General features: G+C 36.9%; 1 protein-coding gene and 3 long non-coding RNA genes across 5 annotated transcripts in view; 2 read left to right on the top strand and 2 right to left on the bottom strand.

The window, feature by feature from the left end:
• Nucleotides 1-24,511, top strand: part of LOC123553082 (intermembrane lipid transfer protein VPS13D-like) — a 240,767-nt gene that overhangs the window by 44,821 nt on the left and 171,435 nt on the right. The gene's annotated exons all lie outside the window — the stretch shown is intronic.
• The window catches only part of LOC128556526 (uncharacterized), a 218,055-nt gene that overhangs the window by 30,686 nt on the left and 162,858 nt on the right, over nucleotides 1-24,511 (bottom strand). The window lies entirely within an intron of this gene.
• Nucleotides 1-24,511, bottom strand: part of LOC128556525 (uncharacterized) — a 192,136-nt gene that overhangs the window by 16,846 nt on the left and 150,779 nt on the right. The window lies entirely within an intron of this gene.
• The window catches only part of LOC128556524 (uncharacterized), a 28,254-nt gene continuing 5,252 nt past the window's right edge, over nucleotides 1,510-24,511 (top strand). The window contains exons 1-2 of the long non-coding RNA XR_008370740.1: nucleotides 1,510-1,662; nucleotides 15,849-15,946. This is a non-coding gene — a long non-coding RNA (uncharacterized LOC128556524). The remainder of the gene's footprint in view (nucleotides 1,663-15,848; nucleotides 15,947-24,511) is intronic.

Genomic DNA, 24,511 nt, shown 5'->3' with positions numbered 1-24,511 from the left:
GTGCGATGAGTAATAAAGTGTAAGGCTACATGATGCTTTTCTTCTAAATTCTACTTACAACGGACGGAGGGAATTGATGTTATTTGGCCAAATTATGCCCCCTTTTGGACTTAAAAAATCCTGGTTAAAGTTTTACATGCAAGTTACTATCTCCAAAACTAATGCTGATATTAAATTGAAACTTCACATGTTATAAAACTAGGGGATAGCATCAAGTCCCATAACTCTAACCTGCATTTTGGCCAAATTATGCCCCCTTTAAAACTCCTGGTTAAAGTTTTGCATGTAAGTATATCTAGCTATTAACAAAAATAGCATATAAAGCTTTGAAACTTTTTTTTTTTTACTTTTTCTAGGTTAATTTCCAACCATACTGGGTCAAGTCACATACCTCTGAATTGTTTGTATTTTGGGCAAATTTTGTCCACCTTTGAACATAGAAAGTCCTGCAAATTTAACTGTCTCCAAAACTGATGCAGACATTGAATTGAAATTGTGTCTTTAGGGTTAAAGGTAAAGGTAAAGTTTCTTGTTTAACGTGGGTAGTCGACGAAAGTCCCCACCTGGAATGGATGGAACAACTTATTTCCAGCCGAGCCCACGGCAGGTGTCATATTTACCTCCCCAGCATCCAGTCTAGGCCGATACTGCTGGAAACAGTACCAATTTAAGTAAATCACCCAGCACTGAATACTAGTCGGGATATCAGCCGCGACCGGGAATCGAACCCGGACCGCTGGCGTTGTAGTCCAACCTGCTAACCACTGCGCCACTGACTGCCTTAAACACCTAGGTTATTATAAAACTAGGTGATAGCATCAAGTCTGTAAGTCTGACATGCATTTTTGGCCATATTATGCCCACTTTTGTGCTTAGAAAATCCTATTTAAAGTTTTAAATGCAACTTATTATCTCCAAAACTAAAATGCAGATACTGGTTTAAAAGTCTTAGATATCTCAACTTTAAGGGTAATATTCCTGCTTCTGGGACAACAATCCAATAGTCGAGCATTGGCTGTCTTACGTACATGTGCTATTGTTTAAGATTTTCTTAAGTTCCATGTACTTGGTGCTGCAGATAGTTCTACCAATCAAGTCATTGATAGATATTTAATCCCCAGTTATAACTTGCTTACTGGAAGAACATCATTCTGTCAATGCAAAAAAAGTTGTGGAATACATGCATATTGTATGACATACATAAGAAAATGTTTTGAGTGTAATTAAATAAATTCAGATTCTCTTTTTAAGCTGAAATTTAGATGTTATTTGTACCATATCAAACATTGTATATTAAACCAAGAAAAGACTCTAGTATTTACTGCGAAAATGGACATTAGAATGAAATGACTAAACACTAACTTTTTAACTGTAAAGGTATTTCATTCTTCCTCATACAGGTGTATACATAAATGCAAGGTAGGATTATTTGTGTCACTGATTAATCTCTAGTACTATATCTAAGCAATGTCAAGAACAATAAACAATTTATTTCAGGCAGATTGAGTCTATGATTGGTGATCTACACCTTTGTAACCCAAGTTTGTTCTGATGTCTGCCATCATTCCAGCTGACTCTCACAGTGGTGAACTTTATAACAGCTGTCAGAATGGGAACCAGAACTATTACCTCAGTGAAAGCCAAGACATTTTCATTGTTCAAGTGAGTACATGTAGATCTAGATAAGTTTGGACAAAATCTGTATGCTTTTCTAGAGATGGTATGTAAAAAAGTCGAATGAATGTATTTACATTTTTTTTCAGTCTAAATGATAGCTAAGTTTAAACCATCTAAATGCACCAATTTCCTAGATATATTTGTTTTTCTTCTATTTGATATTTAAAAAATGAGCTTCTACAAAAATGACAGCTCCCATATTTGTACAATAGTAGTAAATATGTAATCAGGCAGCACTTTCAGAACGGTTGGGTAATAGCGGAAAGAGAACTATACGGAGTATAAGGAGAGCTATCCTACTCACCCTGGTGTCAGTTTCGGCATCGTGTCTTTCCACGTCCCCACCTTGGTTAAAGTTTTTTTACACTTTCTCTTTTTTTCACCTTATATCTCTAATTACTTGATGGATTTGCTTTAAATTTAAAATAGTTATTCCTCACCATCACCCACATCATCTGACATAAGGGCCATAACACACAAACCAATATTTCATGATTTATTCACCCTTTTTACTTAGAATTTCAGGTTAAAGTTTTGTTGCACTTTCACTCTCTCAATATCACTCTACAGATTTGATTCAAATTTGAAATAGTTATTCCACATCATCATCCACATCATATGACACAAGGTGCAAAACTCTGGCATCAGTTTTTCAAGAATTATGCCCCCTTTTTATGCGACCCTTTGAAGGAGGGGTATATTGTTTTGCAGATGTTGGTCAGTATGTAGACCAATCATTTCCGGATGATAACTCAGGAACACTTGGGCCTAGGATCATGGAAGTTGATAGGGAGGTTGGTCATGACCAGCAGATCATCTCTATTGATTTTGAGGTCAGTATGTCAAAGGTCAAGGTCAGTGACCCTGAACAGTTAAATGGTTTCTGGATGATAACTCAAGAACGCTTAGGCCTAGGATCATGAAAGTTGATAGGGAGATTGGATTTTGAGATCTGTATGTCAAAGGTCAAGGTCACAGTGACCCTGAACAGTTAAACGGTTTCTGAATGATAACACAAGAAGGCTTAAGCCTAGGATCATGAAAGTTGATAGAAAGGTTGGTCATGACCAGCAGATGACCCCTATTGATTTTTAGGTCAGTATGTCAAAGGTCAAGGTCACAGTGACCCTGAACAGTTAAATGGTTTCTGGATGATAACTCAAGAACGCTTAGGCCTAGGATCATGAAAGTTGATAGGGAGATTGGATTTTGAGATCTGTATGTCAAAGGTCAAGGTCACAGTGACCCTGAACAGTTAAACGGTTTCCGAATGATAACTCAAGAAGGCTTAAGCCTAGGATCATGAAAGTTGATAGAAAGGTTGGTCATGACCAGCAGATGACCCCTATTGATTTTTAGGTCAGTATGTCAAAGGTCAAGGTCACAGTGACCCTGAACAGTTAAATGGTTTCTGGATAACTCGAGAATGCTTAGGCCTAGGATCATGAAAGTTGATAGGGAGGTTGGTCATGACCAGCAGATGACCCTATTGATTTTGAGGTCAATATTTTAAAGGTCAAGGTCACAGTGACCCAGAACAGTTAAACGGTTTCCAGATGATAACTCAAGATTGCTTGGGCCTAGGATCAAGCAAGTTGATGGGATGGTTGGTTATCACCATCAAATGACCCCTATTGATTTAGAGTTCAGTAGGTTAAAGGTCAAGGTCACATTGACCAGGAACAGTAAAATGGTTTCAGGGCGATAACTCAAGAACGCTTGGGCCTAGGATAAGGAAAATTGATAGGGAGATTGGTCATGCACAGCAGATGACCCCTATTGATTTTAAGGTCATTAGGTCAAAATTCAAGGTCACATTGGCTAGGAACAATTAAACGGTTTCTGGACGATAACTTGAAAAGGCTTGGGCCAAGGGTCATGAAAGATGCTAGAGAGGTTCGTCATGACTGGCAGATGACCCCTATTGATTTTGAGGTCAGTAGGTCAAAGGTCAAGGTCACGTTGACCTGGAACATGTAAACAGTTTCCAGAAAATTACTTGAGAATGCTTGGGCCTAGCATCATGAAACTTGATAGGGAGGTTGGTCATGACCAGAAGATAACCCCTATAGATTTTGAGGTAAGTAGGCCAAAGGTCAAGGTCACATTGACCTGGAATAGTTAAACCCTTTCCGGACGATACCTTGAGAACGCTTGGGCCTAGGATCACAAAACTTAATAGGGAGGTTGATCATGACCAGCAGATGATTTTGAGGTCAATAGGTGAAAGGTCAAGGTCACATTGAACCAGAACAGTTCAACTTTTGTTTTGTTTACAGTGAGCATATAATTTCTGTTCCTTGTGCAATTACTGAATGCATCATGATCAAGGGGTGGGGTGTGGGGGGGGGGGGGGGGGGGGGGGGGGGGGGGGGGGGGGGGGGGCGAGGCATTTCGTGTTCAACGAGCTCTTGTTAAAAGAAATTTCGGGCTAAAAGTTTTGGTGCACTTTCACTCTAGCTCAGTTATTATTAAATTGATTTGATTTAAATTTAAAACAGTTGGTCCACCTTATCACCCACATCATGTGGCTCAAGGTTCATAACTTTGGCACAAATTTTTTATGAATTCTGCCCCTTTCTTCATAGTATTTCAGGTTAAAGTTTTGGTGCACTTTCACTCTTTATCTTTATTACTGAATGGATTTGATTCAAACTTGAAACAATTGTTAACATCATCACCCATAAGCACTTTTAAACGTGTTAATGTGCATGAAAAATGTGCTATATAAATGTGGTATAATAAGAAAATGGCACAAGGACCATAACTACTGCACCAATTTTCCATGAATTATTCCCCCTTATGACTTAGAATTTCAGATTAAAGTATTGATGCACTTTCACTCTAGCTCAGTTATTATTAAATGGATTTGATTCAAACTTAAAACAGTTGTTCCACCTTATCACCCCATATGACACAACATGCATAACTCTGGCACCAATTTTCAGCTCAATTATTCAAAGAATAGTAGAGCTATTGGACTCAGCAGTGCGTCGGCATACGCATCCCAATTTGGGTAAGTTTTTGTATGTAAGCTGGTATCTCAGTAAACACATGTGGGAATGGATTGAAACTTAACACACATATTTACTGTGATAAACTGACTTGCATTGCACAGGTTCCATCACTCTATTTTGCTTTTTTACAAAATTATACCCCCTTTTCTACTTAGAAATGTTTGGTAAAGGTTTTGTAAGCCGATATCTCAGTACTCACTAATGGGAATGGATTGAAACTTCACACACTCACTCATTCACTGTCATGATCTGACATACACTAAGCAGGTCCCATAACTCTATTTTGTTTGTTTTCAAAATTATGCCCCTATTTCAACTTAGCAGTTTTTGGTAAAGTTTTTGTATGTTAGGTGGTATCTCAGTATCCACTTACGGGTATGGATTAAAACTTCACACGCTTGTTCACTGTCATGATATGACATGCAGTGCAAAAGTTCAATAACTTTACTTTGCATTTTTAGCTCACCTGTCACTATGTGACAAGGTGAGCTTTTGTGATCAACCTTCGTCTGTCTGTGCATCCGTCAACAATTTCTTGTCTGCACGATAGTGGTTTTATTTATGATTTTAGTTTAACCAAACCTGCACACAGCTTGCATCACCATAAGATCTTGGTTCCTTGAACTGACCAGATCCCATTATGGGTTCCAGAGTTATGGCCCCTGATAGGGCTAGAATTGGCTATTTGACCTTGTCTGCACAATAACAGCTTCATTTATGATTTGATTTTAACCAACCTTGCACACAACTTGTATCACCATAAGATCTAGATTCTCTTTTATACGCCCGAAGGGACGTATTATGTTATCACCTTGGTGTCCGTCTGTCTGTTGGTTCGCAGTTTCCCTTCCGCTCTGTAACTCTTGAACCTCTTGAAGGATTTCAAAGAAACCTGACACAAACGTTCACCTCATCGAAACGACGTGCATGTTTTGGATGGCTCACTTAAAGGTCAAGGTCACACTTAGTGGTCAAAGTTCATATGACTTTCTTTTGTGTATATATTGCTCTGCATTTTTGTTGCATTGCAGTGCTCTTGTTTTTAGCTCACCTGTCACAAAGTGACAAGGTGAGCTTTTGTGATCGCGCGGTGTCCGTCGTCCGTCCGTGCGTGCGTCCGTCCGTAAACTTTTGCTTGTGACCACTCTAGAGGTCACATTTTTCATGGGATCTTTATGAAAGTTGGTCAGAATGTTCATCTTGATGATATCTAGGTCAAGTTCGAAACTGGGTCACGTGCCGTCAAAAACTAGGTCAGTAGGTCTAAAAATAGAAAAACCTTGTGACCTCTATAGAGGCCATATATTTCACAAGATCTTCATGAAACTTATTCAGAATGTTCACCTTGATGATATCTAGGTCAAGTTCGAAACTGGGTCACGTGTCGTCAAAAACTAGGTCAGTAGGTCTAAAAATAGAAAAACCTTGTGACCTCTCTAGAGGCCATATATTTCACAAGATCTTCATGAAAATTGGTCAAAACGTTCACCTTGATAATATCTAGGTCAAGTTCGAAACTGGGTCACGTGCCATCAAAAACTAGGTCAGTAGGTCAAATAATAGAAAAACCTTGTGACCTCTCTAGAGGCCATATTTTTCATGGGATCTGTATGAAAGTTGGTCTGAATGTTCATCTTGATGATATCTAGGTCAAGTTCGAAACTGGGTCATGTGCGGTCAAAAACTTGGTCAGTAGGTCTAAAAATAGAAAAACCTTGTGACCTCTCTAGAGGCCATATATCTCATGAGATCTTCGTGAAAATTGGTCAGAATGTTCACCTTGATGATAACTAGGTCAAGTTCGAAAGTGGGTCACGTGCGGTCAAAAACTAGGTCAGTAGGTCAAATAATAGAAAAACCTTGTGACCTCTCTAGAGGCCATATTTTTCATGGGATCTGTATGAAAATTGGTCTGAATGTTCATCTTGATGATATCTAGGTCAAGTTTGAAAGTGGGTCACTTGCGGTCAAAAACTAGGTCAGTAGGTCAAATAATAGAAAAACCTTGTGACCTCTCTAAAGGCCATATTTTTCATGGGATCTGTATGAAAATTGGTCTGAATGTTCATCTTGATGATATCTAGGTCAAGTTCGAAACAGGGTCATGTGCGGTCAAAAACTAGGTCATTAGATCTAAAAATAGAAAAACCTTGTGACCTCTCTAGAGACCATACTTGTGAATGGATCTCCATAAAAATTGGTCAGAATGTTCACCTTGATGATATCTAGGATAAGTTTGAAACTGGGTCACGTGCCTTAAAAAACTAGGTCAGTAGGTCAAATAATAAAAAAACCTTGTGACCTCTCTAGAGGCCATACGTTTCATGGGATCTGTATGAAAATTGGTCTGAATGTTCATCTTGATGATATCTAGGTCAAGTTTGAAACTGGGTCAACTGCGGTCAAAAACTAGGTCAGTAGGTCTAAAATTATTAAAATCTTTTGACCTCTCTAGAGACCATATTTTTCAATGGATCTTCATGAAAATTGGTCAGAATTTTTATCTTGATAATATCTAGGTCAAGTTCAAAACTGGGTCACATGAGCTCAAAAACTAGGTCACTATGTCAAATAATAGAAAAAACGACGTCATACTCAAAACTGGGTCATGTGGGAAGAGGTGAGCGATTCAGGACCATCATGGTCCTCTTGTTATTTGGAAGATCCTTTTTTCACTTACAATAATTTTTTTTTAATTACTTCCCTTTTATGTTACTGTAAATAGCTTATTCAGTAAATTTTTCTATTACTGGCCATAGGGAAAAACCAAGACCCCTTTTCAGTTGTACGACATGGATGGTACCTCCAATTTTTTAGGTGCATTTTGACATATCTGTACCTTGTAAGAATTTTTTTTTCTTTGGTTAAATTTCTTCCCTTTGTTGTGCCTGTCCTTTGGACTTAGATATTTTTTGGGAGGACTTAGATTTATTTTTAATTTCTACCCTTTGTTATGAAATTTTTATCTGGGTCATGTGGGGTCAAAATCTAGGCACATTTTTTATTCTATCTTCATAAATTTTGGTCAGAGTGTTTATCATGAAGTCTTTGACTAGTTTTTATCTAAGTCACATGGGGTAAAAAATAGGTCAATAGGTCAAATCAAAGAAAATGCTTGTTTACACTCGAGAGGTCATGTTGTTTGGTCCAATCTTACTGGAAATTGGTATTAATATTTGTCTCCGTGTAATCACTAGATAAAACATGTTTATACTGTTATGGTGTGTAACACAGGTGAGTTACCTTGGCCCTGTTGTTTAGTTAAATTTTTATATGTAAGATGGTATCTTAGTACCTACTGAAGGAAATTGATTATAACTTTACACACTTGTCCACTGTCATGAGCTGATAAACACTAAGCAGGTTCCATAACCCTGTTTTACATTTTTGCAACAATATGCCCCTTTTTTGGCTCAACTTTTTGAAGAAAAAGTAGAGCTATTGCACTCACCCCGGCGTCAGCGTCTGTGTCGGTGTTGCTGTCACTGTTGGTTAAAGTTGTTGATAAAGTCAAATATCTCTGTAACAGTGTTACTTTCAAAGGTATTGACTTGAAACTTAAAATACTTATTTATTATCAAAGTCTACACCAGGAGAAACAATCCCCATAACTCTGATTTGAATTTTGACAGAATTATGCCCCTTTTTCACTTAGAAGTTTTGGGTAAGTTTTTGATAAAGTCAAATATCTGTTTCTATCAAAGCTATTGACTTGAAACTTAAAACACTTATTTACTATCAAAGTCTACACCAGGAGAAACAATCCCCATACCTCTGATTTTAACTTTGACAGAATGATGCCCCTTTTTAACTTGGAATTTTTTGTTAAAATTTTTGATGAAGTCAAATATCTCTGTTACTATTGAAGCTAATGACTTGAAACTTAAAATAGTTATTTACTATCAAAGTCTACAGCAGGAAAAACAATTCCCATTACTTTGAATTTTGACAGAGTTATATCCCTTTTTAACTTGGAATTTTTTTTCACTGGCAAAGCTCTAATTCAGAGTCAAGCACTGAGAGAAGTCGAGCGCGCTGTCTTACGGATAGCTCTTGTTAGCTCATCTGATTTTTTTTTTAAAAAAAGAGGAGTTTTTGTCATCACTTGATCGGTGTCGGCGTTGCCTGGTTAAGTTTTATGTTTAGGTCAGCTTTTCTCCTAAACTATCAAAGGTATTGCTTTGAAACTTGCAACACTTGTTCACCATCAATAGTTGACCCAGTACAGCAAGAAACATAACTCCATACTGCTTTTTGCAAGAATTATGGCCCCTTTTGGACTTAGAAAATATCTGATTTCTTGGTTAAGTTTTATGTTTAGGTCAGCTTTTCTCCTAAACAATCAAAGCTATTGCTTTAAAACTTGCAACGCTTCTTCACCATCATAAGCTGACCATGTACAGCAAGAAACATAACTCTCTCCTGCTTTTTGCAAGAATGATGGCCCCTTTTGGACTTAGAAAATATCTGATTTCTTGGTTAAGTTTTGTGTTTAGGTCAGCTTTTCTCCTAAACAATCAAAGCTATTGCTTTAAAACTTGCAACGCTTGTTCACCAACATAAGCTGACCCTGTACAGCAAGAAACATTACTCTGTCCTGCTTTTTAGCTCACCTGAGCAAAAGTGCTCAGGGTGAGGTATTGTGATCACTCACCGTCCGGCGTCCGTCCGTTCGTCCGTTGTACATCCGTCCGTCGTCCGTCCACACTTTCCTTTAAACAACATCTCCTCCTAAACCAACAGGCCAATTTTGATGAAACTTCACAGAGATGTTCCTTGGATGGTCTTCTTTAAAAATTATTCAAAGAATTGAATTCCATGCAGAACTCTGGTTGCCATGGCAGCCGAAAGGAAAAACTTTAAAAATCTTCTTCTCAAAAACCAGAAGACCTAGAGCTTAGATATTTGGTGTGAAGCATTGCCTAGTGGACCTCTACCAATTTTATTCAAATCATGACCCCGGGGTCAAAATTGATTTTACATAGGAAAATCTTAAAAAATCTTCTTCTCAGAAACCAGAAGCCCTAGAGCTTAGTTATTTGACATGTAGCATTGCCTAGTGGACCTCTACTAAAGTTGTTCAAATCATGACCCCGGGATAAAAATTGACCCCGCCCCAGGGGTCACTTGATTTTACATAGATTTCTATAGGAAAATCTTCAAAAAAAATTAAAAAATAAACCAGAAGGCCTAGAGCTCAGATATTTGACATGTAGCATTGCCTAGTGGACCTCTACAACATTTGTTCAAATCATGACCCCCCCCGTGGTCAAAATTGACCCCACCCCAGGGGTCACTTGATTTTACATAGGAAAATCTTCAAAAATTTTCTAAAAATAAACCAGAAGGCCTAGAGTTTAGATATTTGACATGTAGCATTGCCTAATAGACTTCTACAAAAAAATTTCAAATCATGACCCCCGGGGTCAAACTGACCCGGTCCCATGGGGTTTCTTGATTGTACATAGAAAAATCTTCAAAATTTTCTAAAAATAAACCAGAATGCCTAGAGCTTAGATATTTGACATGTAGCATTGCCTAGTGGACCTCTAAAAAATTTGTTCAAATCATGACCCCCGGGGTCAAATTGACCCCCGTCCCATGGGGTTACTTGATTGTACATAGAAAAATCTTCATAAATTTTCTAAAAATAAACCAGAAGGCCTAGAGCTTAGATATTTGACATGTAGCATTGCCTAGTGGACCTCCACAAAATTTGTTCAAATCATGACCCCCGGGGTCAAAATTGACCCCCGCCCCATGGGTCACTTGATTTTATATAGGAAAATCTTAGATATTTGATATGTAGCATTGCCTAGTGGACCTCCACAAAATTTGTTCAAACCATGACCCCTGGGATCAAACTGACCCCGTCCCATGGGGTTACTTGATTGTACATAGAAAAATCTTCAAAATTTTCTAAAAATAAACCAGAAGGCCTAGAGCTTAGATATTTGACATGTAGCATTGCCTAGTGGACCTCTACAAAATTTGTTCAAATCTTGACCCCCAGGATCAAATTGACCCAGCCCCAGGGGTTACTTGATTGTACATAGGGAAATCTTCATAAATTTGCTAAAAATAAACCAGAAGGCCTAGATCTTAAAGCTTTAGCTAAGAAATTTGTTCAAGCAAGCAACTCTACTCAGGTGAGCGATATAGGGCCATCATGGCCCTCTTGTTGGAAGAATTATAGCCCCTTTTGGACTTAGAAAATTTCAAATTTATTTGTTAAGTTTTATGTTTAAGTAAACTTTTCTCCTAAACTATCGAAGCTATTGCATTGAAACTTGCAACACTTGTTCATCTTCATAAGCTGACTCTGTACATCAAGAAACATAACTCCATTCTTGCTTTTTGCAAGAATTATGGCCCTTTTTGGACTTAGAAAATCTTGTAGGACATTATTTCTATTATACAAAAAGTCAGATGATCAGCACCCGCAAGGCAGTGTTCTTGTTGACTTGTATTCATTCAGTTGACAAGGCTGTTGAATAGTGGAGCATTGCTGTCCTCCAACAGCTCTTGTTAATGAATTATGTCCCCTTTTACTTTGAATTAAGGTTAATTTTGATGCATTTTCACTATATCATAGTTAATACTATAAAATGGATTTGATTCAAACTTGAAGTACATGTAGTTGTTCCACATCATCATCCACACCATATGACACAAGGTGCATAACTCTTGCACCAATATATTTAGCTCACCTGAGTTAAAGGCTCATGGTGAGCTTTTGTGACTGCTCAATGTCCGTCGTGTGTAGCGTGTCCGTCAACATTGTCTAAAAAAATCTTCTTGAAAACCACTGAGCAGAACAACAACAAACTTAACAGGAATGATCCTCGGGTAGCCCTCTTTCAAAAATTGTTCAAAGAATTGAATTCCATGCAGAAGTCTGGTTGCCATGGCAACCAAAATGAAAGAATTTAAAAATCTTCTTGTCTAAAACCACAGGGCCTAGGGCTTTGATATCTGGTGTGTAGCATCATCTAGTGGTCCTCTACCAAGATTGTTCAAATTAACCCCCTAGGGTCAAATATTGCCCTGCCCCAGGGGTCACATGGTTTATATAGGGAAAACTTTGAAAATCTTCTTGTACAAAACCACACGGCCTAGGGCTTTGATATTTGGTGTGTAGCAGCATCTAGTGGTCATCTACCAAGATGATTCAAATTATCCCCCTAAGGTCAAATGTGGCCCCGCCCCGGGGGTCCCAAGTTCTGCATAGACTAATATTGGAGAAAAATGTTAAAAATCTTCTTGTCTGAAACCACAAGACTTAAGCCTTTCATTTTGGTTTGTAGCATTGTCTTATGGTTTTCAACCAAGATTGTTCAAAATGTACCTCTGGGATGAAAAGAGGCCCTGCCCTTGGGGGTCCCAAGTATTATATAGACATATAGGAAAAGAAACTTTAAAATTCTTCTTGTCTAAAACCACACAACCTAGGCTTTTGATATTTAGTATGTATTTAGCTCTACCAAAATTGTTAAAATTATGCCCCTTAGTTTAAAAGAGCCCCCGCCACAGGGTCATTTAGTTATTGTATGAGTTATATAGGAAAAAATACTTCAATAATTATCTGATCCTATTTCCAAGACTGTTTAATTATAATTACCTGATGATCCCAAGTAATATGATGTCACTTGACTGTGACCTTGACCTGCTGACCTACTTTCTTGTTTGTTTAGCTCACCTGTCACAAAGTGACAAGGTCAGCTATTGTGACCGCTTGATATCCATCATGCGTAGTGCGTCGTCCGTCAACAATTTCTAGAAAAATCTTCTTAAAAACCACCAGGTGGAATTACACCAGACTTCACAGGAATGATCCTTGGGTGGCCCCCTTTCAAAATTGTTCAAAGAATTGAATTCCATGCAGAACTGGTTGCCATGGCAACCGAAAGGAAAATCTTTAAAAATCTTCTTGTCCAAAACCACAGGGCCTAGGGCTTTGATATCTGGTATGTAGCATCATCTAGTGGTCCTCTACCAAAATGATTCAAATTATCCCCCTAGGGTCAAATATTGCCCCGCCCCGGGGGTCACATGGTTTATATAGACTTATATAGGGAAAACTTTGAAAATCTTCTTGTACAAAACCACATGGCCTAGGGCTTTGATATTTGGTATGTAGCATCATCTAGTGCTCCTCTACCAAGATTATTCAAATTATCCCCCTAGGGTCAAATGTGGCCCCACCCCGGGGGTCCCAAATTTTACATAGACTTATATAGGAAAAAACGTTTAAAAATCTTGTTGTCTGAAACCACAACACTTAAACCTTTGATATTTGGTTAGTAGCATTGTCTTATGGTCCTCAACCAAAATTGTTCAAATTGTACCCCTTGGGTGAAAAGAGGCCCTGCTCTTGGGGTCCCAAGTTTTATATAGATTTATATAGGAAAAAGTTTTAAAAATCTTGTCTGAAACCATACGACCTAGGCTTTTGATATTTGGTATGATGCATTGTCTGGAAGTCCTCTACCAAAATTGTTCAAATTATGTCCCTGGGGTTAAAAGAGGCCCCGCACAGGGTTCACTTAGTTATTATGGGAGAGGAAAAATACTTAAAAAATAATCTGATCCTATTTCAAAGACTGTTTAATTATAATTACCTAATGACCTCAAGTAATACGATGCCACTTGACTGTGACCTTGACCTGCTGACCTACTTTCTTGTTTTTTTGTCGAGCCCACTTGCGGAAGCAAAGACATAGTTGTCCAAATGGGTGTATGTATGTGCAAGCTCACATTTGCATACTTAGGTGGCTATAGGAACAATAGGTAACTGTACTTTTTCTTTGATGTCATTCATTCCGTAAGGCTTTTATGTGGCTATTTTTCTCTTACGTGGCTAAAAGAACAATAGAGAGAACAAAAGAGTAGCCACATAAGTATCCATATGTAGGAACGTCCGTGCGCCCGTCCGTACGGATTTGTTTGTTCGGACCATAACTTTGACATGCATGGAGCAATCTTGTTTATATTTGGCATGAATGTTAACCTCAGTGAGACGGAGTGTCATGCGCAAACCCTAGGTTCCTATCTCAAAGGTCAAGGTCACACTTAGAGGTCAAATGTCAAATTCAATAATGACTTTGTCCGGAGCATTTCTTCATGCATGGAGGGATTTTGATGTAACTTGGCACAATTGTTCATCATCATGAGACGGAGTGTCGTGCGCAAGAATCAGGTCCCTAGGTCTAAGGTCAAGGTCACACTTAGAGGTCAAAGGATACAAGAATGACAACTTTGTCCGGAGCATTTCTTCTTCATGCATGGAGGGATTTTGATGTAACTTGGCACAAATGTTCACCACCATGAGACGGAGTGTCAGGCGCAAGAACTAGGTCCTTAGGTCTAAGGTCGAAGTCACACTTAGAGGTCAAAGGTCAGATACAAGAATGACTTTGTCCGGAGCATTTCTTTTTCATGCATAGAGGGATTTTGATGTAACTTTGCACAATTTTTCACCATCATGAGACGGAGTGTCATGCGCAAGAACCTAGAATTACTTCCCTTTGTTGTTACTATAAATAGCTTATATTGTAACGGAAAAATCAAGACCACTTTTCTGTAGTACAACATGCTTGTTACATCCAATTATGAGGTGTACTTTGACCTATCTCTACTGGTTAGGATTTTTGTGTGGACTTTTTTTTTTTATCCCCCCGGAAGGGAGGCATATTAGTTTTCAACTGTCTGTCCCTTTGTTCGTTAGTTTGTTTGTTCGTCACAACGTTAACTTTTTGCATGAAGGCACTTTACTTGCGAACCCAGGACCTTCAAACTTCACATGCTGGTAGTACTTGTTGAGTACACGACCCCAACTGACTTTGGGGTTACCAGGTCAAAGGTCAAGGTCACAGGGGCCAACATTAACTTTTTGCATGAAGGCACTTTACCCACGAACCACTGCACCCAGGAGCTTCAAACTTCACATGCTGATAGTACTTATTCAGTACACGACCCCTATGGACTTTGGATTTACCAGGTCAAAGGTCACAGGGGCCAATGTTAACTTTTTGCATGAAGGCACTTTACTCGCAAACAACTACACCCAGGACCTTCAAACTTCACATGCTGATAGTACTTATCGAGTACACGACCCCTATGGACTTTGGGGTCACCAGGGGAAAGGTCAAGGTCACAGGGGCCATTGTTAACTTTTTGCATGAAGGCACTTTACTCGCGAACCACTGCACCCAGGACCTTCAAACTTCACATGCTGATAGTACTTGAGTACACGACCCCTATTGACTTTGGGGTCACCAGTAAGAGGCGACTAATAGGGTCTTAACACTTGGTTTTGCAGTAACTCTGTGATTCCAGCAGGTATGCAAATTTTGATTCCATACCTCATGTTTTTATTTCGATGTAAATGAGATGTGGAACCAAATTTTGTAGTCCTGTTTGGCGCCATGTAACCTATACTGTGTTGATGCGCCGTAAAACCCAAATAAATAAATAAATAAATTTGGGGTCACCAGGTCAAAGGTCAAGGCGCTGTGGGTGCATTTGTCACCATTAGTGACAGCTCTTGCTTTTTTAAGATTTACTTTCCTTTGTTGTTACTACAAATAACTTATATTGTAACTTTTTGCAATCTTTTTTTTTAGAGTGTCGTGTGCAACTCCCAGTCCTTTTGACAGCTTACGGGCTTGACATGTTGCCAGTGGGCATCTTGTTAAGATACTGCCTTGAAATTTTGATGACATACATAGTTTTGCACACGTATCATAAAACTGAATTTCATTGACCATGAATGTGACCTACTGACTTTCTTAATATTTTATCATCAGTTTGACATTTGAAACATGTAGCTCATCTTACTCAGGTGTGCGATCCAGGGTCATCATGACCCTCTTGTTTTAAGATACAGCCTTTAAATTTGGATGACATACACAGTTTTGTACACTTATCGTAAAACTGAATTTCATGGACCATGAATGTGACCTACTGACATTCTTAATATTTTATCATCAGTTTGATATTTGAAACATGTAGCTCATATTACTCAGGTGAGCGATCCAGGGTCATCATAACCCTCTTGTATGAATTAAGGACTCTTACAGCTCTCAGAAGATTGCTAATCTTGTATAGAACATACTGCAAATTTATTTACTACCGTATACCTTTATTCTACAGTTAACCAATGCGAATCATGTGACACCTGCTGAGAGTGCATGTTCATTCAGCAGACAGTTGGTAAAGGACAAAAAGCAAACACAAAGTAAGGAAGGAAGGTAAATAAATTTAAAAAAGAATGTTTAATTAGAGTTTGCTTTTTTAGACTTGTATTTGTTGTTCAGATTTTTTTTTTTAGATTTTCTCCAGAGTGATTTGGCAATAAGTAATTTTTTTCTGATAAAGCGCAGTGGTCATGTTGTGTTAGGCTTGAACCAGTTTTCTGTAAAATCCATGGTTATTTGCTAGGTCTTATGTCTATCTAATTTCATGTGGGTGATAGCTTTGACATGCATGAGCAGTATTTTTTATTATTTGACATTTATTTAGAGCACATGCTGCAGGCTTCTAAGGTTATGGTCACACTTAGGGTATCAAAGGGAATACAGCATGTCCAAACTGCAGCATTGACTTGCATGGATCAGTCTGCATATTATTTCTTGAAGGTCAAGGTCACATTTGGTGGTGAAAGTTCATGTAAGATCATGTCAGGGCCATAACTGTTTGCCACAGTGAAACAGTGTTTGGAGTAAGATGCAGGTTTCTGTCTCAAAGGTCAAAGTTTCATTAATAAAGAGGTCAAAGGTCATGTTAGATCTTTTCTGAGCTGTAACTTTGACATGCAAAGGGCAGTCTTTTTTTAAAATTGGTGTAATATTTTTGTCTCAACAAATAAATATTGTGCCCTTTTGGCTTGAAAATTCTAGTTTCATCCTAGATACCAGTACTTTTATCAAATAATTGTATGAATTCAATAATTCGTAAAAAAACATTAGGAGAAGATAAACTTGTAAATAATCAATTCAGAGTTATGGTTCTTGCATATTGCATTGCTTCTCATTGCCATCTGTCAATATATTCAGTGTGATTGAGTTCAGTTTTGTATATTAAAATTGCCATCACAAAGGGGAGATGAAACTGTACATATCCTAAAATTCAGTTGATGGTTCAACGTCTTCGCACCATGGACCATCATTCTATTTGTCACATACAAAAGGTGAAATAATTGATCTGTATGGTTTTGCTTAATATTTCAATGTGCAAGCAGTAGTTTATGTAGGCTATATATTTAAAAGAGTGTCAAGAAATTTAACCAGTGAAAGTTTGGTTTCCTATTAATATTGATACATTTGGATGCGGTAACCATCATAACTCAATTCTTTTTACATAGCACATGTATATGCTCAAGTTTTTTGGTAAATAAGTTTTTATTTGTTTGGGTCAGGTCATTTGAAAATATAAAATGGGTTATCTGGAAAGCAAATTGCAAAATTTTAATTTGCCAGAGAAATGAACCAGTATCCTCACAATAAAATAATTGGGGAAAACACATCAGTTCTTTAAACCATTGTACTCTAAATAGTCATTGTCTTGATTTGCAATAGATCTGAACCATTATACTCTGAAATATTAATTTTGGAAAAACATGTGAATGTTGTGAACAAATATCTTAATAGATTTAGACATTATTAGCTCGACTATTCAAAGAATAGTGGAGCTATTGGACTCACCCATGCGTTGGCGTCGGCGTCCCAATTTGGTTAAGGTTTTGTATGTAAGCTGATATCTCAGTAACCACTTGTGGGAATGGATTGAAACTTCACACACTTATTTACTGTGATAAACTGACCTACGTTGCAAAGGTTCCATAACTCTATTTTGCTTTTTTACAAAATTATGCCCCTTTTTCGACTTAGAAATTCTTGGTTAAGGTTTTGTATGTAAGCTGGTATCTCAGTAACCACTTGTGGGAATGGATTGAAACTTCACACACTTATTCACTGTGATAAACTGACCTACATTACACAGGTTCCATAACTCTATTTTGCTTTTTTACAAAATTATGCCCCTTTTTCGACTTAGAAATTCTTGGTTAAGGTTTTGTATGTAAGCTGGTATCTCAGTACCCACTAATGGGAATGGATTGAAACTTCACACACTTGTTCACTGTCATGATCTGACATGCACTGTGTAGGTCCCATAACTCTACTTTGCATTTTTTTTCACATTTATGCCCCTTTTTCGACTTAGCAGTTTTTGGTTAAGTTTTTGTATGTAAGCTGGTATTTCAGTATCCACCTATGGGAAAGGATTGAAACTTCACACCCTTGTTCACTTTATGAGCTGATAAGCACTGTGAAGGTTCCATAACCCTTTTTCCCATTTTTACAAAATTATGCCCCTTTTTCGACTTTCGTATTAATTCAATTGACAAGGCTGTTAAATAGTCGAGCGTTGCTGTCCTCCGACAGCTCTTGTTTTGATTTGCACTAGATCTGAACTAGTATCCTCCAAAACTTAATTGGGAAAACCATGTCTAAACCAGTATTCTCTCAGTATTCTACTTGGTTTACAATAGATTTGAACCAGTATCCTCTAAAAGTTAATTGGGAAAACCATGTCAGGTCTCAACCACTCTCCTGCAAGTCAACTTGGTTTACAATAGATGTGAACCAGTATCCTTTAAAAGTTAATTGGGGAAAACCATGTCAGGTCTTCATCAATGTCCTCTCAATATTCAAGTTGGTTTACACTATATATGAACAAGTATCCTCTAAAAGTTAACTGGGAAAAATATCTGGTCTAAACCAGTATCCTCTCAATAGTCAACTTAGTTTACAATAGATTTGAACCAGTATCCCCTAAAAGTTAATTGGGAAAACCATGTCAGGTCTCAACCACTATTCTCTCATTAGACAACTTGGTTTACAATAGATGTGAACCAGTATCCTTTAAACGTTAATTGGGAAAACCATGTCAGGTCTTAACCAATGTCCTTTCAATTGTCGAGTTGGTTTACACTATGTTTGCTAAGTTAATTGGGAAAAGTATGCCAGGCTCGGAGCCAACCAATATCACCATTGAAATCATTTACTTGCATGGTGGGGCTCTTAACAAGTTAATTTCCTTCGAACAACATTGTCTTAACTGGGAACATAGTTTGTGGTTCAAATCTAAAAAAGCCATTGTCATAATTTGAAGCAGATTGATTGGCTCTCTGCAATCAGTATCCTCGAATAGTAATTGTTTTGGCATTTATCTTTCTGTATTAAATCTACATAATTAGATTTGGCAAATTGGTTACACTTTATAGCACATTTAAGCCTTAGATTGCTCTTGTTCTGTTTAGCGATAAAAATAATATTTTGTAAAAAATTCAATAACTTGGTCAAATTGGAGAGGCAGGCTTTTTGCATAATATACATCTGCTGTTACACTAATTTTTTATGGTTCCACAACTTTCTAAGTTCATTATGCTACAATTTTGACGCGGGACTTTATGTTCTTCCTTCCCTTTGCATCCTTCCCTTGCACTGTTCTCCTGCATTGTTCAGCATCCCAGCATGCACCTTGCACTATGCTTGCCACTTCCTCATAAAGTTCCAAGTCAAATTTAGTATAATGTACCATCAAATTTCGACTCTTTTCATGTTCTCATATAATCACACTATTAGTTTCTCCAAAACATCTAGTGTAATTTAAATGAAATGTTCAGCATGATGTTATGTTATGGAAAACAGTCAGTCTGAGGTTAGTACGTCAAATGTCAAGGTCACCAGTATTACACATTTAAAGGATTATAGTACTTACTGTGTTTCAGCTATATTTAAACTTTTAAACTATACAGTGGTTTCCAATGAAACTTATCAAAAGTTAACTATGATGAGAAGGTATGTTGAGAGTCAGTTCTGTCCCTCAAAGATTAGGTTACAGACAATGGCACTTTTCCTCCAGACTGTTCATTCAGAAATAACTTTTAAGATTTCAGGGGATTTCAGTGAATCATTATCCAATGGTGCAATTTTGAAAATCCTGATCACCAAGTTTGGGGTGCTAGTAAGGTAGTAATATGGGCTGACGAGCATGGTCAGTCTTGGTTGTAGTTCAAATTGATATTTATTCACTAAACTTGATGTTTAGCGCTAGCTTGGGATTGTATTGAGGCAGTTGGGGTCACTGTATACAGTTTTCTGCCAATTGTGGTAATTGAATTTGGTTAAAACTGTGGGGCTAGGTTAACCGCATCAAATGGGGTTTCAGGTCAATAATTTAGTTGTCACTAAACATGCATGGTGTGTAGCAAGTTTGAAATTTTGAATTAAATATTGCAATGAAACTTGATAGAAAGCTTTTTAGGAGAAAAGGCTTAAGACTGGAGGTCTCCAGGCCAAATGAGGTCAAGGTCACCATTACTAAAACAGCATATTGTCACCAGACTTAGTGTACAGCAAGTTTATCAGTTTATATAGTTTGTATTAAAGGCTACTGGAGTCGGGTCACTGGTACTAAAAGTAGAAAACAATTTCTGGTCAATAATTACACAAGATAAACTGGCAAAGAGGTACTGGTTAAAGATTTATGAATAAACCAAAGTGTCAGAATCATTTATTTTTGGCTACAAGTTACAAGAATATCAGTTAAAAGGGACTGGATTCTTCAAATAACATGAAAGGGCTTTAGTGATATTAGAATATTAAATATTTTTTGTCAAATTTCTTTACATATATTACATCAGTAGAGGGGGAAGCGCTTCCAGTTCAGGTTTGATTGCATTTAGGGACATTGTCATTCATTTCAGAGGCATTTTTAATCTTTCAACTGCTTATATAGCTGGTATAGGGAAATTGTAAAGAAACATTTGTATGTTGGATAATGTATTTTTTGTTATCAATATTAGATGATTAACTAGAAAGTCAATATACTTTTGACCAAAATGCCACCAATCTTTCAAAAACACTGAAAAAAGTCATTGATAAGGGCAACAGGTGGAATGGCTGCTGGTTCATGTATCTACATTTAAAGACACCTTCATTCTTTTCTAGGTCAAGATGTGAACTATATTACAGGTAATTTTTCAGCTGATAAACACAATTTAAAAAAGTCAAATTTCTCCCGAGTTGAGTCAAACATTTTTATGGTGTTGATCATATTTCAAAAATACTTGTAGCTGGTTATAATAGCTTACTATGGATTAATGTCAGAACAGTTTAAGTGTCAAGCAATTTTGATGTACAGCTTAGCTGTTTGGAATATCACAGGACTGGGTTAAGAAATACTGGCTACTGCCAGACTAATATTGAACTACTGTATTTCAGGATTTAGAGATGGTCTGTTTACCGTTAGCCTACCAACCCTATTTACCGAATACAAATATATCCTATATTTATTCAAGATAGTTTTCATTCAAATTAGAAAAAAAAATTACCTTATACTTGTTTGTTATTAGATATTCAGGACGTAATATGCAAAGGGGATAATAAGGGGAAAAGGCATATTTTTGTTAATGCTTATTTTAAGAACATACTTTATTTTGGTATTTCTTTCACAGACATTGCATGATTCTTAAATTTGTAGGCCATGAAGTCTTTTCTTTAGAACTACTTTTTGATAATTTAACAGATAAATAAAATAAATTGATACATTTATACCTTTCTTTCACAAGTTTTATTTTTATGAAATTCAAAGCATATAATTATAGAAATTCAAAGCATATATTTGAAAAAAGACAGATTCCTGTCAGCAACAACTGAAGGATTTTTAATATAGAAACATTTTGATAGGGCATTTCTGTCTTTGCAGTGAAAGTGTTTGTATGAAAATCTATGAAAAATTAAAATCTATAACATCTTTTGAAAACATAAAATGCATTGAGCAAAATTATAGCAGAGTCCAGCACTGACATAAGCAAAGCAAATGTTCAGGTCTTCACTTCCCTAAAATGTTACAGATAATATATATATAGCTTTTACATATTCTGTGAAAAGTAGCATGTAAATTTATTTGACAGAATTTTGGAAATTATTCATCTTAGCCTGCTTACTTCAGCAATATTCATCAATATGGTTTAATTTGTACTATGAAATAGAGACCAACATTTCATTAATTTGTGCTTGTAAATTTTGAGCTAAAGGTAAAAGTATGATTTCTAATAAAATTCTAGGATTGGCTTTGCTCATAAAGCTTTAATTGTTATAATGATTGGGGAATCTTTTTAAGTCCTATCAATTCAAGGTCAAGGTCACTACAGGTGGTATGGTGAGATCAAAGGCCACATAGGCACCATTTTTAGCTCGACTATTCGAAGAATAGTCTAGCTATTCTACTCACCCTGGCGTCGGCGTCGGCGTCACACCTTGGTTAAGTTTTTGCATGCAAGTACATACAGCTATCATGTAAAGGCATATAGCCTTGAAACTTATTTATTCTTTTTCTAGGTCAATTACCAACCTCACTGGGTCAAGTTCCATAACTCTAACATGTATTTTGAGCAAATTATGCCCCCTTTTTGGACTTAGAAAATTCTGGTTAAAGTTTTACATGCAAGTTAACTATCTCCAAAACTAATGCAGATATTGATTGAAACTTCACATGTGTCTTCGGGGTTATAAAACTAGTTGATAGCACCAAGTCCCATAACTCTGACCTTTATTTGGCCAAATTATGCCCCTTTTGGACTTAGAAAATTCTGGTTAAAGTTTTGCGGCAAGTACATACAGCTATTACTAAAAGGCATATAGATTTGAAACTTATTTCTTCTTTTCTAAATCAATTACCTACCTCACTGGTCATAGTCCCATAACTCTGACATGTATTTTGGCCAAATTATGCCCCCTTTTGGACTTAGAAAATTCTGGTTAAAGTTTTGCGTGCAAGTACATACAGCTGTTACTAAAAGGCATATAGATTTGAAACTTATTTTTTCTTTTTCTAGATCAATTACCTACCTCACTGGGTCAAAAGTCCCATAACTCATGACATGTATTTTGGCCAAATTATGCCCCCTTTTGGACTTAGAAAATCCTGGTTAAAGTTTTACATGCAAGTTACTATCTCCAAAACTACTACAGATATTAAATTGAAACTTCACATGTGTCTTCGGGGTTATAAAACTAGTTGATAGAATCAAGTCCCATAACTCTGACATGTATTTTGGGCAAATTATGCCCCCTTTTTGGACTTAGAAATCCTGGTTAAAGTTTTGCGTGCAAGTACATACAGCTATTACCAAAAGGGCATATAGCTTTGAAACTTATTTATTCTTTTTCTAGGTCAATTACCAACCTCTCTGTTTCAAGTTCCATAACTCTTAACATGTATTTTGAGCAAATTATGCCTCCTTTTGGATTTAGAAAATTCTGGTTAAAGTTTTACATGCAAGTTACTATCCCAAAACTAATGCAGATATTGAATTGAAACTTAACATGTTTCTTCGGGGTTATAAAACTAGTTGATAGCATCAAGTCCCATAACTCTGATATGCATTTTGGTCAAATTATGTCCCCTTTCGAACTTAAAACTCTTTTGATATTTAACATTTTGGGTAATAATTTCCTGCTTCTGTGACAATATTTCGAATAGTCGAGCTTGGCTGTCTTATGGACAGCTCTTGTATTATATGTGCTGTTTCTTTTGTTTGTTTTTTTTACCACTTTGAAAATTTTTCAAAAAGTTGGCACAAGGTTTACCAAAGTAAAATGACATGCAAGACGCATCTTTCAGTCATGTTGGTTCAGTATCAAGGTCATATAGTGAGATCAAAGGTCAAATAGGCAGGTTTTCATGTGCATTAGATATCTTTAAATAGCTTTTAAGCAAAATTGTTTGCATTGTGCACCAGTCAAGGTTGTACATTTTGCAGTCAAGTTTTCACATTGAAAGGTCGAGGTAAAGGTCAGATAGGCAGTATTTCAGGTCTTATTTGTAGTTTTATGGAAATGTTTTCAAATTACGTGGGAGACAAGCATTTTTTTGTAAGTTACAGAATTTACTCTTCAGATTTAATGAAAGTGTAATACTATGTGGTGAAAAATCACAGAAAAGGATTGAATTTAGCTTAAACATTATTATAGTTTGTCTTGATATGAAAATAACCGATTTAGTGCAGATTTAAAGTACTTAACAACTTATAGAAAATACATGATAGGTCAATTTTGTATCAAACTGCGACAGTTAAAGTCTTTAAAATGAATATGCTTAATAATTGGAAAAAATGTATAAGAACATCCTGTGGAAGCCTACTAGCATACTTGGTACGAATAAGATAATTTTTGAGAGGTAATGAAATGTGCTATACCTCTCATGCCCCCTTAGCATAAGCTTAAGCACTGGTTACTGTAAGTAGTTTTCCATATATTTTGTTGAATTTGAGTGAAATAACTACTGAGCATATGAATTATCGATAGTACTATTTTGAAAAAAGCTCTGTATTTGAAGACTGAAAGATAAGATCAATTTTCTTTATTCTACTTTGTTGCTTTTCTATCAATGCAGCTTGTTCGCTGTGCTTGTAACTTTCCCATCTAACTTCTTTTCCTATCCTATTTCACTATGATATCCACCTAACTCTAGCTAGCTATCCCATGGTGTTCCCCCATGATGCTACTAGGGTATATATTTCTTCCTGCTAACTAGCATATTCACCTAACTCTAGCCAGCTATCCCATGGTGCTGCCTCCATGATGCTACTAGGGTATATATTTCTTCCTGCTTACTATCATATCCACCTAACTCTAACTACCTATTGCATGGTGTCCCTCCATGATGCTAATATGGTATATATTTCTTCCTTATAACTGCCATTAGGACCAATATTATATCCATCTAGCTCTCACATGTGCTGCCAG

This window comes from Mercenaria mercenaria, chromosome 4 (genome assembly GCF_021730395.1).
Source record: "Mercenaria mercenaria strain notata chromosome 4, MADL_Memer_1, whole genome shotgun sequence".
Classification (NCBI taxonomy): Eukaryota; Metazoa; Mollusca; class Bivalvia; order Venerida; family Veneridae; genus Mercenaria; species Mercenaria mercenaria.
The sequence above is the reverse complement of the archived record's forward strand: the minus strand, read 5'-3'. Positions and strand labels throughout refer to the sequence as shown.